The 15,213-nt window shown below is 32.7% G+C and overlaps 1 pseudogene; it reads left to right on the plus strand.

The window, feature by feature from the left end:
• Window positions 1–8,832: 8,832 nt before the first annotated feature.
• Window positions 8,833–9,818, plus strand: LOC109674480 (heat shock protein HSP 90-alpha pseudogene; annotated as a pseudogene).
• The last annotated feature ends 5,395 nt before the right edge of the window (window positions 9,819–15,213 follow it).

Genomic DNA, 15,213 nt, shown 5'->3' on the forward strand with positions numbered 1-15,213 from the left:
TATTAGTTTGGATTATGATTGAAAAAAATCTTAACCATTCATGTTTTTGTAATTTTAAGTATCTGTTTCTTCAAGAACTAGAAAGAAAAATGTGTCCCAAACACATTCAATCGAGAGCAATCTTAATCTAATGGTATTGTCAAATTTATATGTAACTGAACTCAATTTTTAACAAACCATTTGGGATTATTGGGAGATACTAGATCACTTTAATCACTGGTTTGTTTTCAAGCACAACAATAAAATCTAGTTAAATTAAGTCAATGTACAGCATATCTTGACATAGGTGAATAATATGTTCAGGCTGATAAGCAGACATTGTAATGGCTGCTATGCACACAATTTGGACAAATAAACCAAGATTTATTTACCTAAAGGATAGAGATAAGATAAGTAGCTAAGTAATGAATAGGATTTTCCATGACATCAGGTATTTGAAAGCTTTTCAGACTCAAAAATTGCCCCCTAAGGGAAGATGAACTTCAGTTGACCACACCTGAGTGAATCAGTGTCACACCAATTCTTCAGTCCTCTTGACTCAAATGCAACCTCACAGAAATTAAGGTGGAGTAGTTCTACAATAAAAGTAAGTATAAACATATAGGTATACATATATATATGTATACATGTGCATATACTACATGCCTGTCTGCTGAGGAACATCATCTTAATGTTTAGTTTACATAGTTATAATGTGAACAAAGCATTGACTGAGAAGATATTCTCATTAAGTTTGGCAAATTGTTGGTGTCTACCATGTATACAAACTTTCAAAGCCACAAGTCTGATATTACCCTCTGTATAGTTATTGGCCCCACTGTAAATGCTATGTATGTATTACTAATTACAAAAGAGTATGTTACTTTTAGGCAAAAATTTAATTCCCATTTTTTTTTTTACCATTTGCCTTTGTAGTCCATGACAGCTTAATTTAAATTCCGTCTTAGACTTAGAGCCAAAGAACCAGAACAAGGGAAAAGGGTCATTTATTACTCAGCATAGTCTAACTATGTAAGAATTCCAAGACACTTAATATAAAATAGTTGTTTTCCATTTGTGTTTTGTTTCCTTCACATTTCACAGCAGTCATGGCTAAATCCCTTGTTTTGTACAATTTTAGAGAACTTCAGATTGCTTCTATCTATGGACTCTTCCATACCCTAGAGTCTCCTAATCTTGCCAATGAACAGAAGCCTAGAGTGAGAAAACATTAAGAATTTCATAGGAAGTTTTATTAAGGTCACCCTGAAAGTGATATCCATCATTCCCCACCTTCTACCAACCCATGGTTTTGGATTAAATGCAGACATATAAGAAATTGCTTAACTTTAAGGAGCTAGAAAACAGTGTCTATTTGATTTCTAGAAAACATATCTCTGGGAATCATGTTAAAAAAAGGAATGTTGAATAGATACAGAATCTACTCTTCAACCATAATAAATGAATAGGAAAAAAATATGCATGAATGAAAATATAAGTGGATATTCTATAGATTTTAAGAAGGGGAACCACATATCAATTTTCAATGAAGTACACAAAATTTGAAAGAAGTAACAATAACTAGTATTTTGCAACAAATGAAAATTAAAAATTATGGAAAATATTCATATGTGTAATAGTACTTAGGAAAATATCGCTGCTAAATGTGGTAAGGCATTAATGTTTACTTTTTATAAAAATTCTCAAATTAGTAAGATTAATATTAACTTTTTAAAAATACTGGTTACTTTATAATTGTTATGCATACTATGTCATTTCTACTACACCAAAATTTCAATAATTATTGTCAGGTTTGTTGATGATGGTATTCACTTTCAAAGAGGGTAATTTGCTTGTGATTGCACAGTTATTAAGATTATGAATATGTAAATTATAAGGGAAAAAGAAAAAAAACTCAAAACACCAACCAAAAGAGAAATGCTAAGAAAAGCAAATGAACATATATTGCTGTGGACTGACTTTAGACTGCTTTAGTGGGTTAAGAAGCAAGAGACCAGAGAAAAGATGGGGAAAGATATCCTTATTTGTTTTTGTCAAATGTCTCTGTGCATAAGGTATCACTGAAGGTCCTGTGCACAAATCAATGATACAAATACACACAAAGACAAAAATATTGTCTGTGACATGTGGACAGATGACAGAAGTGGATGTCAACATGTGAAAGCTACCAGATTTCATGGCAAAGAAGAATTCAAGCTGCCAGGGGATTGATGGTTAATTTTGCATGATGACTTGGCTAGGCCAGGTACACAACTATCAAGATACTAGTCTAGATGATCTGTGAAGATGATTTTAGATGAAGTTAACATTTAAATCTTTAGACTTTAAATTTCATAAGAGAATAAGATAGAAGTCCACTGAAAAGGTAGGAATTCTGCTTTTAAACTGCTGTGAGACTCGGGCTGCATATCAACTTTTTCCTAGTTCCCCAGACTGTTGTTCTATCATGTAGTTTCCAGACTTGCCAACCTTCCTAATGTGTGAGCTAATTCCTGAAACTAAATCTCTCAACTAGTTTTAAAATAAGAAGATTATCCTAAATTGTCTGGATTTCTCAAATGTAATCACAAGAATGCTTAAAAGTGGAAGAAACAATAAAAGGAGAGTGTGACTATAGAAAACACCATTAAGATACAATGTTGCTGCCTTTAGAGATGAGCGAAAGAACTTAAAACTCAAAGAATACAACAGTCCTCTAGAAGCTAACAAAGACAAGGAAACAGAATTTCCCAAAGAATTCCAGGAAACAGAAACTCTAACATCTTGATTATAGTCCTGTGAGATTGTTTTGTACTTCTAAAGAATTATGAGATAGGAAAGGTGTGTTACTTTAAGTCACTAAGTTTATGATAATTCATTGTAGCTGCAACAGAAAAGGAATACATTTCCTTATTCTTACATAAATGCTGAAGTATGCACTGTATCAGAATTACTCTCACTTATGATATAATATATTACAGATGCTGAAACTTCCTGCTCTATGTATGGAAAGCATTTGGTGATCATTATTTATTTTGCTATACATAACATATGCTTTGTTCATTACAGTTAGCTCAAGAATAAGTTATCATGTGGGATAAAGTTTGCAGAATTCTGGTGTTGAAATCACATAAATAAGCTAAATAATCATGAATGTGACAGATGGAACTTATACAATATACGATTTTATTTTTTTAATGTATAGTTTCAGACAATAACTCCAATAATTTTCATAGCAGTTAAATGTATACCTACGGAAAAACTGCTACTTGGAAATGCCAATAAATGTGAAATTTCAAGATGTATTTGCAGTATATCTCCTCTATGTTTTCTGATTGTGATTTATTTCTGACCACAGTTTTCCTATGTATGATGAAAGAGAATATGATTTCAAATTCTTTCAGTCAAGGGGCTTGATCACCTTCTCACAGACTGTATTATAGTAGGTGCCGCTCATCATATTAAAGGCACTTTATCACAGTGCATGAGTGGTACTAAATTGCTGATCTGATATATTTACATTGCGGTCAGGCAATTACAAAACCCTCAGTCATTGACAATGGGCAGGGAGGAAGGAACATAAAGAGGTATTATCTCTGTTTTTAAGTATGCATAGGAACCATCCTTGATATATTAATTATAAGGATCACTTAATTTTCAGAGGCCTTTTATCTTTCAAGACTTGTGTGAACAGGAAAAGAGGATTAATAACTATCAAAAATTCAAAGCCTTTTTGTAATCTCTATAGATAAAATAATCCAGAATATATTATACACCAAGATTTTAGATTTTAAATAGATTGAATTTCTCTACAACATTTATTCAAAATAACCTTATACTTTACTGCATTCCAGACAAATGGAAATTAAAGATGAATATTCTGGGAGAGCAACAGGAGACAAATAAAGTTGTTCTTTGGGATTAAAACATCTACATAATGACTGCTCAAATAACAGTTCCAATTTAAAATTTGATAACCAATAAAAAATATGTGCTTACTGTTGCACTGTAGGAACAGACTATTGTAAGCTATTCTGACTCTTGGTTCCTGTCCTCTAACCAAGGCACTGCTCTTAGAGCTTGACAGACTTTAGGACACTTGATTCTTTCTACCTTACCCAAAAAGTAACACAAATACCTTCATTTGTAAGACTTATGGAGCATTAGCACTTTTTCCATGCAACATTGCTACAAAAATGACAGAGTGAATATTTGAACTCAGATTTGTCCACAATGAAATTCTGTGCTAGTAAAACATATATTTCAATTAGCATAAAGGAGACCTATGGCAATTTTTGGAAAAGGTATTTCAAGGAGAGAAAATAGCTTATAAAAAAGTTCAACTTGTAAGAGATAACATGGAGAAAAGTACACTGGACAATAGAGGGTAAATAAGAGAAATGAAAAGCAATGAGAAATTACCAGGAGTCAGCTAATGAACTGTTTTAATGAACCTGGACAACATCCAAGATATTTAAATTAAGAGGTGGAGAAAGATTTATTTTGTAAGCTCACCCCACATTAGTGCAGAAAAATAATTGGAATGGGAAAGTTTTAGAAGCAGAGGGTCACTATAAAGAAAGTGTGTCACAATGATGTAAGTGGTTGAGAGACACTGATGGCCTTATCTATGACTGTCACAGTAGAGTGAGGAAAAGAGAGGTGATCAGAGAAATAAGAAGTAAAAAAGGTAGTTTTAGTTACCTGAATATAGTAAATATTTGAAAAGGTAAGATCAAGGAAAGAAAGGGCTCTGATCACTAATGGTATTATAATTGCCAGAATGGAAAAATGAGCTTCTGAAAGAAAAGACTGGATAAGGTTTAAATACACCAAATTTGAGGCAACTTGGTAAAATCCAAATGAAGAACACCAGTTGGGAGTGAATATAAAGCTTTGACTATCAGGAGAGGGATATAAATGTATAACTCAGCAATACATGGATTAAAATTGAGTCACGAAAATAGATGAGATCACTCATGTTATATACAAAGAAAGAAAAAGTCCTGAATATAGAGGGGACTACCAAGAAAACATAAATGGCTTGGGGGAAAATCAGACAGGAAAGAGTCACTGAGATTGAGAATTATCTAGATGCTTGTTTTATTTGTGACAAGGATAGAACTGGAGGACATTATTTTAAGTGAGATGGTCAGACACAGAAAGACATGATCACACACACATGTGGAACATAAAAAAGTGCTTTCATAGAATCAAAAAGTTAAGTGGAAGTTCACAGAGTGGGAAGGGATTAAAGGATGAGTAGAGATTGATCAGTGGTACTAAGTTTTAGCTAAATAAGGATATGAAATTCTGGTGTGCCACTGCACAGTAGGGAAATGATAGGTAATAATGTACTGTATATTTCAGAAAGATAGATGAGGGGATTTTTAATATTTTCACCATAAAGGAAAGGTAAATGTTGAAGATATAGATATGTTTACCCTGATTTAAATATTATACAATGTATATGAAAGATCATATATTACTGCATGAATGTATAAAATTTTTATTTATTATATATTAGTAAAATAATTTTAATATCAATTAAGAAAAGGAAAAATGAAGAGATTACTAGGGCAAATAAACTAAGAAATCTTTTAAAGTACTCAAATTTCTCATAGTATTTTAAAAAAAAATCCAACTTCTGATTTAATAATGTGAAGGTATCCATAAAATAGCCCAGCAGTGGAGTTATAAGATAAATATCAAAGTGTAGAAAGCTATAAAAATGTGAGGTTATAATTTATATACTTAGTATAAGAGTACAGTATACCTCTGTTAGGACTATGGTTTCATTCTTATATATACATCAATATTACATATGAAAATAAGATTAAATCCTGGCTCTTTTTGAAAAAAATTAATGGATTACTACTTCCTAGAAGCATCCAGATTCAAAGAACTTGTAAAATCAAACTCAAAGACCAAATACTTAATAAAAAAAATTGTAACAAAATTCAATTAAAATAGTATTCTAAGGATTGCTAAAAATATTTAATAATTTTCTTTTCTATACAGAGTGTATTTCACCATTTTTATTTAATATTGAGAGATTTTCTTTTCTGTAAGAACTTTCTTCTAGTAACTTATGCTTTCTCAATTGTCCCAAAGGCATCTCGAAAAAAATGTTTGACACTTTCAGATAGCAGCTTCTAGAATTTGCTGAATTCTTACAGAAAAATGTCAAGATGGGAGTGTGCATTAGGATTCAGTTAGTAAAATGACTTGAATCTACATGCAATGCTGCCACATACCTAAAATTTTATGAAGACTATTTCTGTGACTTGATTACCACAAGATTTCAGGTGAGGCACATGAAAAGTAGGAGTTTGGTTATAAATGTTTTAACGTATTTTCTAGTCACTGCCTGCAAAAATTTTACAGCTGCTGCAATTGCATTTTCTCTAAAAAAATGAATATTCCTAAAAATGTACTGGTATGGTCCGGCCAGGGTTATAAATATATTTCTGGGAAAATTGTCACATTAACTAAACAAGCTGTTGTACCATGAATACTCTATGGGAAATTATATCCAACTTTTGCAACATTTGCAAAGGCAGGCTATGCTTATGAAACATACCCATGCAAAATAGGTAGCATGGAATATGAACAGGTCCCAAAATAACTCTATACGAACTTGTTTGGAAAGAATTTCTTCTGGGAATATTAAGAAATTGATATTGTTTAAAGTAGTATGCTGAGGTACTAGTTGCATTTGCCAAACTCCCCCTGCCTGACCAAGCTTTTCAATGTGATGTGTTTATTGAAAATCAGTTTGATGTTAAAAGAACACAATGTCTTATCAAGAACTTTAGATTTCATGTGTACTTCATCTAATTTTTTTCACAAGTTAAAGATCAAAATTATTTAAAAATTAGTATTCTCTCTGACCTAGATGTAGTACATGTTATTTCTTCTTATTTTCTTTTGTCTTTCATATGGTAGGTTTTATTTATAATTACATGAAAATTTACTTCACTGGATCACAAACTTTGCAGTATCTATCTATTTTATTTCATGGCCATTTTTACAATTCCCTTCATTTACATAGACATCTATAAAAAAATTCTTACCATTTAGAAAAGTGTGAATATTCTGAGTACACTGGTTACAGGTATGACTGTGTCTATGTGGATGTTGAAATCCAAGGGCAGTCTCATTCAAACCTCTAACAATTTTGAAGCACTCCTCAGGACTCTGACATATCATTCTCCCTCAAATAATCAAATGTTAATTGAGTATATTCTATCAGATTACTTGGGGAGACAAACAGGAAGAAATTTAAGGTATACTATTTCTTTAAAATTATTGAAAACTTAAAAAAACTCAGTTATTTCTCCAAATCATTAAATTTCTATCAGTCATTGTATCTTTTCTTGTCACTGTAAATAGCCAGAAGTATATTCCAATGCAATTGAGTTGTTACTCCTGGCATGTATTCCCATTTCAATAGTACCAGTGTTAAATGGTAATAACTTTTTAAATCCGTATGCATACACATTAGGGGTTTTGTGGCAGATATTTTGCAAACATCTAACATGGTAAAGTGTCCTGTGCATGATTTCAAATACAATAAAAATCACATCAGCACCTGCAGCTTAGGTCCTGGAATTTCAAGAAGCCCCAAGGGCACTTTTCCCCTACCCTCCAATATTGTTTGAAAATTGTCTTCTAGATAAATCAAAAGTCAGACTATCTCTGTACAAACATAATAGAGGCTATAACTTCCACTAACCACACCAAACTCAGTAAGTTTAAAAACTAACCACTAGAAAAATAGCAAAATGTTAAAAGGAAGTTTTGTTACTCCTGTGGCCCAAGGAAAACATATTGAGAACACAGCATTTATTTTAAGATTAATATTGCTATCTGACTTTGGAAGTTCTCATTCTATCTTTTCAAAAATAGAGAAAAATGAACAAAGTGAAAGTCAACAACTTTTATATCTGTTGGTAATTGTGATCTGAGGGCAAACTCCAGTTCTGATATGTTTGGATCTGAACTATTCCCCAAATCTCATGTTTGGAAAACTTGTTCTCTGATGCTGCAGTGCATAGAGGTGAGGTCTTCGAGTGGATCATGAGGGCTCTGATATCATGAATGGATTTATCCATTTATGTATTCATAGATTGGTAGGCTATTGAAATGTTAAGAGTTGGTAGTTGGGTGTATTTGATCATTGGGTATATGCTCTTGAAGGTTATATTTTTTCTTCTTCCCTTTCCTTCCTCTCTCTCTTCACTTCCCTGTTCACTATGAGTTTGTGCAGCTTTCCTACACTACAGATTTCCTTCCACGCTGATGATACCACAATCTTTTCTCTTTTAAGTTGATTTTTTCAGATATTTTGTCATAGAAGCAGGAAGCTAACCCAATAGGTAAATACAGTAAGTCAGAACTTAACTAGAAAAAAGAGGCCAGACTGGGAGAAACCAGGTAGTAAGTTGTTAGAAACTTGTTCTCCAAATCCTGGAGGAGCCCCCAGAAATGTTGTGGGAAGGCTCAGACAGAGACAGAGAGGGCACCAAAGCTTTAGGGAAGCAAGTTTATTAATCAAGCCAGCAGCAACTCAGAAAACATGAGTCCAAAGGCTGAGCCCCAAGAACAAAGAAAGCCTTTCTTATATACCATTTAGAGCAGGTTACAGAAATGGGTGTTACAGAACTTGTCCCAGTCCCATACATAATCACATGCTATTTCATTGGCTGCTTTGACCTCTGGGGTGAGCTGACCTGTCTCTGGTCTCTAGGTAACATCCCCCAACTCTGGTTTTTCTTTGTTTCAAGGTAGCACTCACTAGCTCTCATTACCATTTATTATCTCCCTTCCTCCTCCCTGCCTTCCTGCCACATGATCACCAAATGAAACAATGGTGAAGAATATGCCCGGGAGTCCTCCACAGGGAAGTTGTTCTCAGTAAGGACAAACATGGGGAACTTGTGGGTCATGGATCAAAGGTCATTCTGCATCTGAAAGATCAAACTTAGTACTTGAGGCAGGAAGGAAGGACAAAGAGATCGTGAAAAAACATTCTCAGAGATCGTGAAAAAACATTCTCAGTTTACCGGCTACCCTGTTACTCTTTGTGGAGAAGGAACGTGATAAGGAGGTCAGTGGTGTTGAAGCTAAAGAAAAGGAAGATGAAGGAAAAGGAAAAGAAGAAAAGGAGTCTGATGATAAATCTGAAAAAAATGCTAGATATGAGTAGGTGAAGAAAGATAGTGAGAAGAAGAAAAAAGAAAAAGATTAATATCAAAAAGAACTCAAGAAAATAAAACTTGTTTGGACCAAATATCTTGATGACATCACTAATGAAGAATATGGGTAGTTGTATGGCACCTTGTCCATCAACTTGGAAGATTACCTGATGGTGAATATTTTTTTCCATTGAAGAATAAATGAAAATCAGAGCTTTTCTTTTTGTCTGAAGATGTGCTCTTTTGACCTCTTTGAGAAAATAAAGAAAAATAAGAAATTTAAGTTGTATGTAAGCAGAATTTTCATCATGGATAATTGTGAAGAGCTATTCCCTGAATAGCTGAATTTTATTAAATGTGGAAGACTCTGAGGACCTCCTCAAAATATTTCTTATTAAATGTTGCAACAAAGCGAACTCTTGAAAGCTGTCAAAAGAATTTGGGCACAAATCTTTAGAACAGTTCATTGAACTAGCAGAAGATAAAGAGAACTACGAAAAAATTTAAGAACAGTTCTTTAAAATACATATAGCTTAGAATATACACAAAGATTCTCAAAATTGGAAGAAGCTTTCAGAGTTTTTACAATACTGTGCATCTATTTCTGGGGTGAGATGGTTTATCTCAAGGATTTTTTGACCAACCCTGAATGAATGAAAACCAGATATTATAGCTGAAAATGATCAGGTAGTTAACTCAGTCTTTGAGCAACATGTTCCAAAGCCTGGCTTAGAATTTATCTCTATGATGGTGGCCACCAATGAGTATTGTGAACAGCAAGTGAAGGAACTCCAGGGGAAAACTCAAAAGTATTATCTACCAAAGAAGATCTGGAATTTCCACAACATGAAAAACAAACAGCAAAAGAAGAAGACAAAGTTTGAAAACCTCTTTGGGTCATGAAAGACATCTTGGAGAAGAAAGTTAAGAAGGTGGTCATGTTAAACTGAATGGTGGTATCCCCATACTATTGTCACAAGTTTATGTAGTTGTACAGAAAACATGGAAAGAATCATTAAAGCTATAAGGTCTAGGAACCCAACAGTGGGTTACATGAGAGCAAAGAAATGCTGTAGGTAAACCCTAACCAGCCATTAAGTCAGTTATTAAGACCTAAGGCAAAAGGCTGGCACTGAGAAGGTTACCAAGTCTGTGAAGGGTCTGGTCATCCTGCCTTCTGTCTTCAGTCTGGAAGACACAAAGACACAAATTAACAACTTCTACAGATGATCAGACTTGGTCTGGGCGTTGAGTATGACTGCCTCCAAGATAACAGTGCAGCTGCAATAGAATAAATGCTACCCTTAAAAAATCTATTCGACATAATAACTACCTAGGGAAAGGTGAGGTTTCTTTCTACTTTTAAGTAATACTGTGATACTTTAGCACTAAATCAGAGCTAATAATGTTTTTTTTTTTCTAGTTGTACCTTGGCTTATTTTAAATAGTTCCAGATAACATTTGGTATAAGATATAATGTAACCTATTCTTAAGTTTGTGGTCTTAATGGTTTAACTATCAAAACTGATTCCTTAATAGACCAAATCTTTTGTCACTGTAGTGTTCTGAGAAATATCTTAAGGTTTAAAGGAAAAAAGTACTGTTAAAATAACTTATGTTTCATCTAATAGGATCCACTTTTTAAATTTTCCATCCCTTGTAGTTAATTCTGAATGCACTAGAAATACGTATGTTAAACTGAAACAACTTTATGGGAGGAACTCTCCACAGGGCTTACAATAGTGTTTAGATGAACAAAACCTAACTTACTAGGTAAAGCCTTTTGAAGAGTAACTGAGAAAGGTTTGTATACGGAAATGTAGTGCCTAAGTCATATTCTGCTTTAAGAAGTAACAATATAGATACTTTAAAATAACCAACAACTATGAATTCTATGCACTGTAACTTGCAAGCTTTAAAATCACTCATTATTTCCTCCTGTGTTCCTTCTTGATCTCATCTAAGTATTTCTTGTCATTTAACCTGGGCTTGATAATAAGAAACTGCCAGTAGCTGCAGTATAAATAAATTGAACAAATCTAGTAAGCAGTAGATAACAATTCTATTGAAATCTGTTGGGAATGAACTGAAGAGATAATGTTTTCACTTATTAAACTTCTGTGATAATAAACTTCTCTAATAAAATTGATCATATTACATGTAGTTGAAACAGTCAATAAAAACATTAATTTTGTTTGGGAATCTACATACAAATTTTTATTGTAATTGAATTTTAAGATAATAATCTCAATTGCCCTAAGAAATATTGTTAGTTCAACTAAAAGAACATTCTATAGTATTCATGATAGTTACATTAAAAGAAATTAGTAATATTTTAAAACATTGCTGTTTTCCCACCAAATGCAAACATAAAGACAAGAATGGAAAAAAGACGTAATGTCCCCACTCGAGCACATGGTTTGATGAGTCAGACTGACCACTTAAAAAGTTTCATACATGTAAGCTAAACAAATGTTTATGCAAGATGACAAATTCTATACTAAAGTGCCCCTAACACATATGAAATCTTTAAATGCTAAACAATGTTTCTGAAAATTTTATGTAAGATTTCAGACTTTCAATAAATTCAGGAAAAGAAAATTAATTCAGATTTGAATTTTCGAAAAAAAAAAAAATCCTAATTATCTTGTGCTTTTCCAAACCCTATATCACTTACAATATTGTAGGATATGTATTCTATATGTTGGCCATACTTCTAGATTTATTCTATTATATTATTCTTATTTTGTTGTTATATGTATACATATTTATATTTTCCTTTATCTGTTTTGTGTAACTATTCTATTAATCCCATTGTAATCTTGTAATATTGTATAAGAAATGTATGTTACGGGAGCAGTCACACAGTGCTATGTATAGGACATACCATTTTGTAATGAAATAGTGCAATGTGAAATCAGACTGTTAAGTAAGGATAGACATTAAAGGCTTGATACATCAAGTTAAGGAACTCTAATTTATCCACTAGGCAACCATGGGATGGGGATGAATAAAACTATTTGAAGTTGAGTTTGCTTTGTACTGGTATGTGGTATATGGCAATGCTCAATAAATTTTGTTTGCTTAACTATGACATGGAGAATTTAAGAAAGCATATGCATTCTATATGGATTTTTATTAGTGTATGTTAAATTAATTGTATAAAGGGATTGCACTTTAGTATTTCACAAATATATTGTATGCTGATCAGATTAGTTTTTGCTATTGCCCTCTCTTTTCTGCTTCCTCACTTCATTTTTTAACAGCTTTCAGTGAGTTACCTTGTGCCACCTTTAAAGGCAGGTACAATGTATTTCAGCATTGTCCCTCCCCTCATCATTCTCTTTTTCTCTCTCTATTCTCTCTCATCCCTCCAGATGGTCCCTTGATTATACTATCTGAAAGAGCACACACAACTTTTGTCCTTCTGAATTTGGTTTACTTGAGTTAACATGATTCTCTCAAGTTCCATCCATTTTCTTGCAAATGCCATAATTTCATTCTTCTAAATGACTGAAAACTACTTCATGGTGTATATACACTTCATTTTCTTCATTCATTCATTAGTTGATGAACATTGAGGCTGATTACAAAGCTTGGCTATCATGAATAGTGTTGCAATAAACATGGGTGTGCACATGTCTCTATTGTATCCTGACTTAACATTAGATATATGCCCAAGAGTGGAATCTCCATGTCATATGGTAGGTCTATTTTAGTTTTTTGAGGAACCACCAGACTACTTTCTGTAGTGGCTACATTAATTTACATTTCCACCAACAGTGTATAAAGGGTTCTTTTCTCCTGCATCCTCACCAGCATTTGTCATTATTGAATTCTTGATGATAGGGATTATGAATGAGATAACATGAGATCTCAATGTCAACTTGATTTGCATTTCCTTGAGGACCAGGGGTGTTTTTTGAATACTATTCATGTATTTGTTAACTATTTGTACTTGCTCTTCTGAGAATTGTATCTAATTCATTGGCCCATTTATTAATTGGGTTATTGGTTCTTTTGGAGTTTAGCTTCTTTAGCTCCATGTATATTTTAATTTCTAGTCCCTTGTCAGTTGTATAGCTGGAAGATTTTCTCCAATCTTATAGGCTGTCTCTTTAGTCTAGTGACCATTTACTTTTCTGTACAGATGCTTTCTAGTTTGATGCATTCTTACTTGTTAATCCTTGCTTTTACTTGTTGGGCTATTGGTATTCTAGTCAGGAGACAGTTTTCTATGTCTGTATCTTTCAGTGTCTCTATACATTGTCCTGTGTAGTTTCAAAACTTCAGTCTTACATTAAGGTCTTTGGTCTATTTTGAATTGATTTTAGTACAGGGTGAGTGACAGGATCTAATTTTAGTCTTTAATATGTGGATATTTAGACATAAGGACAGCACCATTTGTTGAAGAGCCTGTCTTTTCTCAAAGGTATATTTTTGGCATCTTTGTCAAAAATCAGCTGGTGCAACTGTTGGGTTTATATCTAGGTTTTCTACTCCATTGCTCTGCATTGAATGTAAACAGTGAGTATATATCAATATAGAAAAATGGAGTTCTTTGAAAGTACTTTATGTAGTGAGTTCACTCACTGTTAGAATTATAAAGCTACATACTTCCTGATGTTAATTTTCCTTTGAGTTTTTATCTTATATTTTTAGTATTGGATGTTTGACTGATAAGGTGGAGGAATATAAATAGTAACATATTCACATGTGTCTATATTTTCTTTTCTTCTGAATGTTTTTCAACTGACAAGGCAATATGAGCATTGGAAATAATCAGGAGTATAAGATATATCATTATTTAAAAAATATACACAGATTCCATATATAAGAAAGCAATATCAGGTATTCAACAAACATTTACTTAACAACTAATATGACTCACATGAAAGATGATTCGTATGAAAAATGTTTCATTCAAAGATTGCTCGTTTCATTAAAAAATTTTCATAGGTAACATTTTTAAGAGTACATTATTGTGAAAGACTTACTTTTAAAAATAGTAGTAGTGGGCCTGGGAATACCACAGTAAATTGTAATGTAATCCGAGCAAGCTGGGGAAAGTTTCATGATGAAGGAAAATTAACATCAATTAAAATAGTAGAGTATAAACTATTTTTGGAATATTTCTGGTTTTAGTGGTTTAAATTTCCTGCATTTGTATGTGTGCTTCCAAAAAGAGCCTTTTGTCCTCAGTAAGTAATGGATTGAATTTTCTATGTGAATAAGAACTCCACTTCCAGCATAGATTCTCCTGGAACACCATTTTTTTTTTTAAGGAATTCATTTACAAGGGGGTTCCGTGTGAAAATTCCATATATGTGTACAGTGTATGTTGAACAAGTTTATCTCCTCTATTTTTATTTTTATTTTATTCCCTTGACACCTTTCCTCCAACCCCCTTCTAAGAAAAATGTTTGGTAGGTTTCTTTATGCAATTTCTATACATATGTAAGTAACAAACTTCAAACTTCTTTACCATCCCCTTATATCCTCTCCATTTCACCTCCCTCTCTCATTAATCCCCATACACCTAATAGTGTCCCTTTTTCAGTGAAGCTCCATTATTATTGTCATATTTATCATTCTAAATGTAGATTCTGTATATGCATAAAAATGTGATATTTGGCTTTTTGAGCTCAAATTACTTTTAATTAATTTGAATTTTTGGCTGATGATTTGTATTTCTACTTCCTCCTGTGTCTGTTTTTGACAAGGATATCAACTATTGCAATATAATTGGATAACCTAAAAACATTTATGAAATATTAAACTTCAGTTATCATTTTAGTATGATAGTGCATATAAAGAATATATGTCAAAAATTAATTCACTGCCTTCTGAAGATATTTGTTCATTCAGCACTATACACTATCTATATTAAATACTAAGCTGAGAACTGTGAGGAAGATAAGAATGACCAAAATATATTCTCTATTCTCAAAGAAAATGTAATACATAAAAGAATATTAGAGAAATAATGCATACCTGTAATTTAATATGAACAAAAGAACAGTGGTAAATGTTT

The sequence above is a fragment of the Castor canadensis genome, chromosome 11, assembly GCF_047511655.1.
Source record: "Castor canadensis chromosome 11, mCasCan1.hap1v2, whole genome shotgun sequence".
NCBI classification, from domain to species: domain Eukaryota; kingdom Metazoa; phylum Chordata; class Mammalia; order Rodentia; family Castoridae; genus Castor; species Castor canadensis.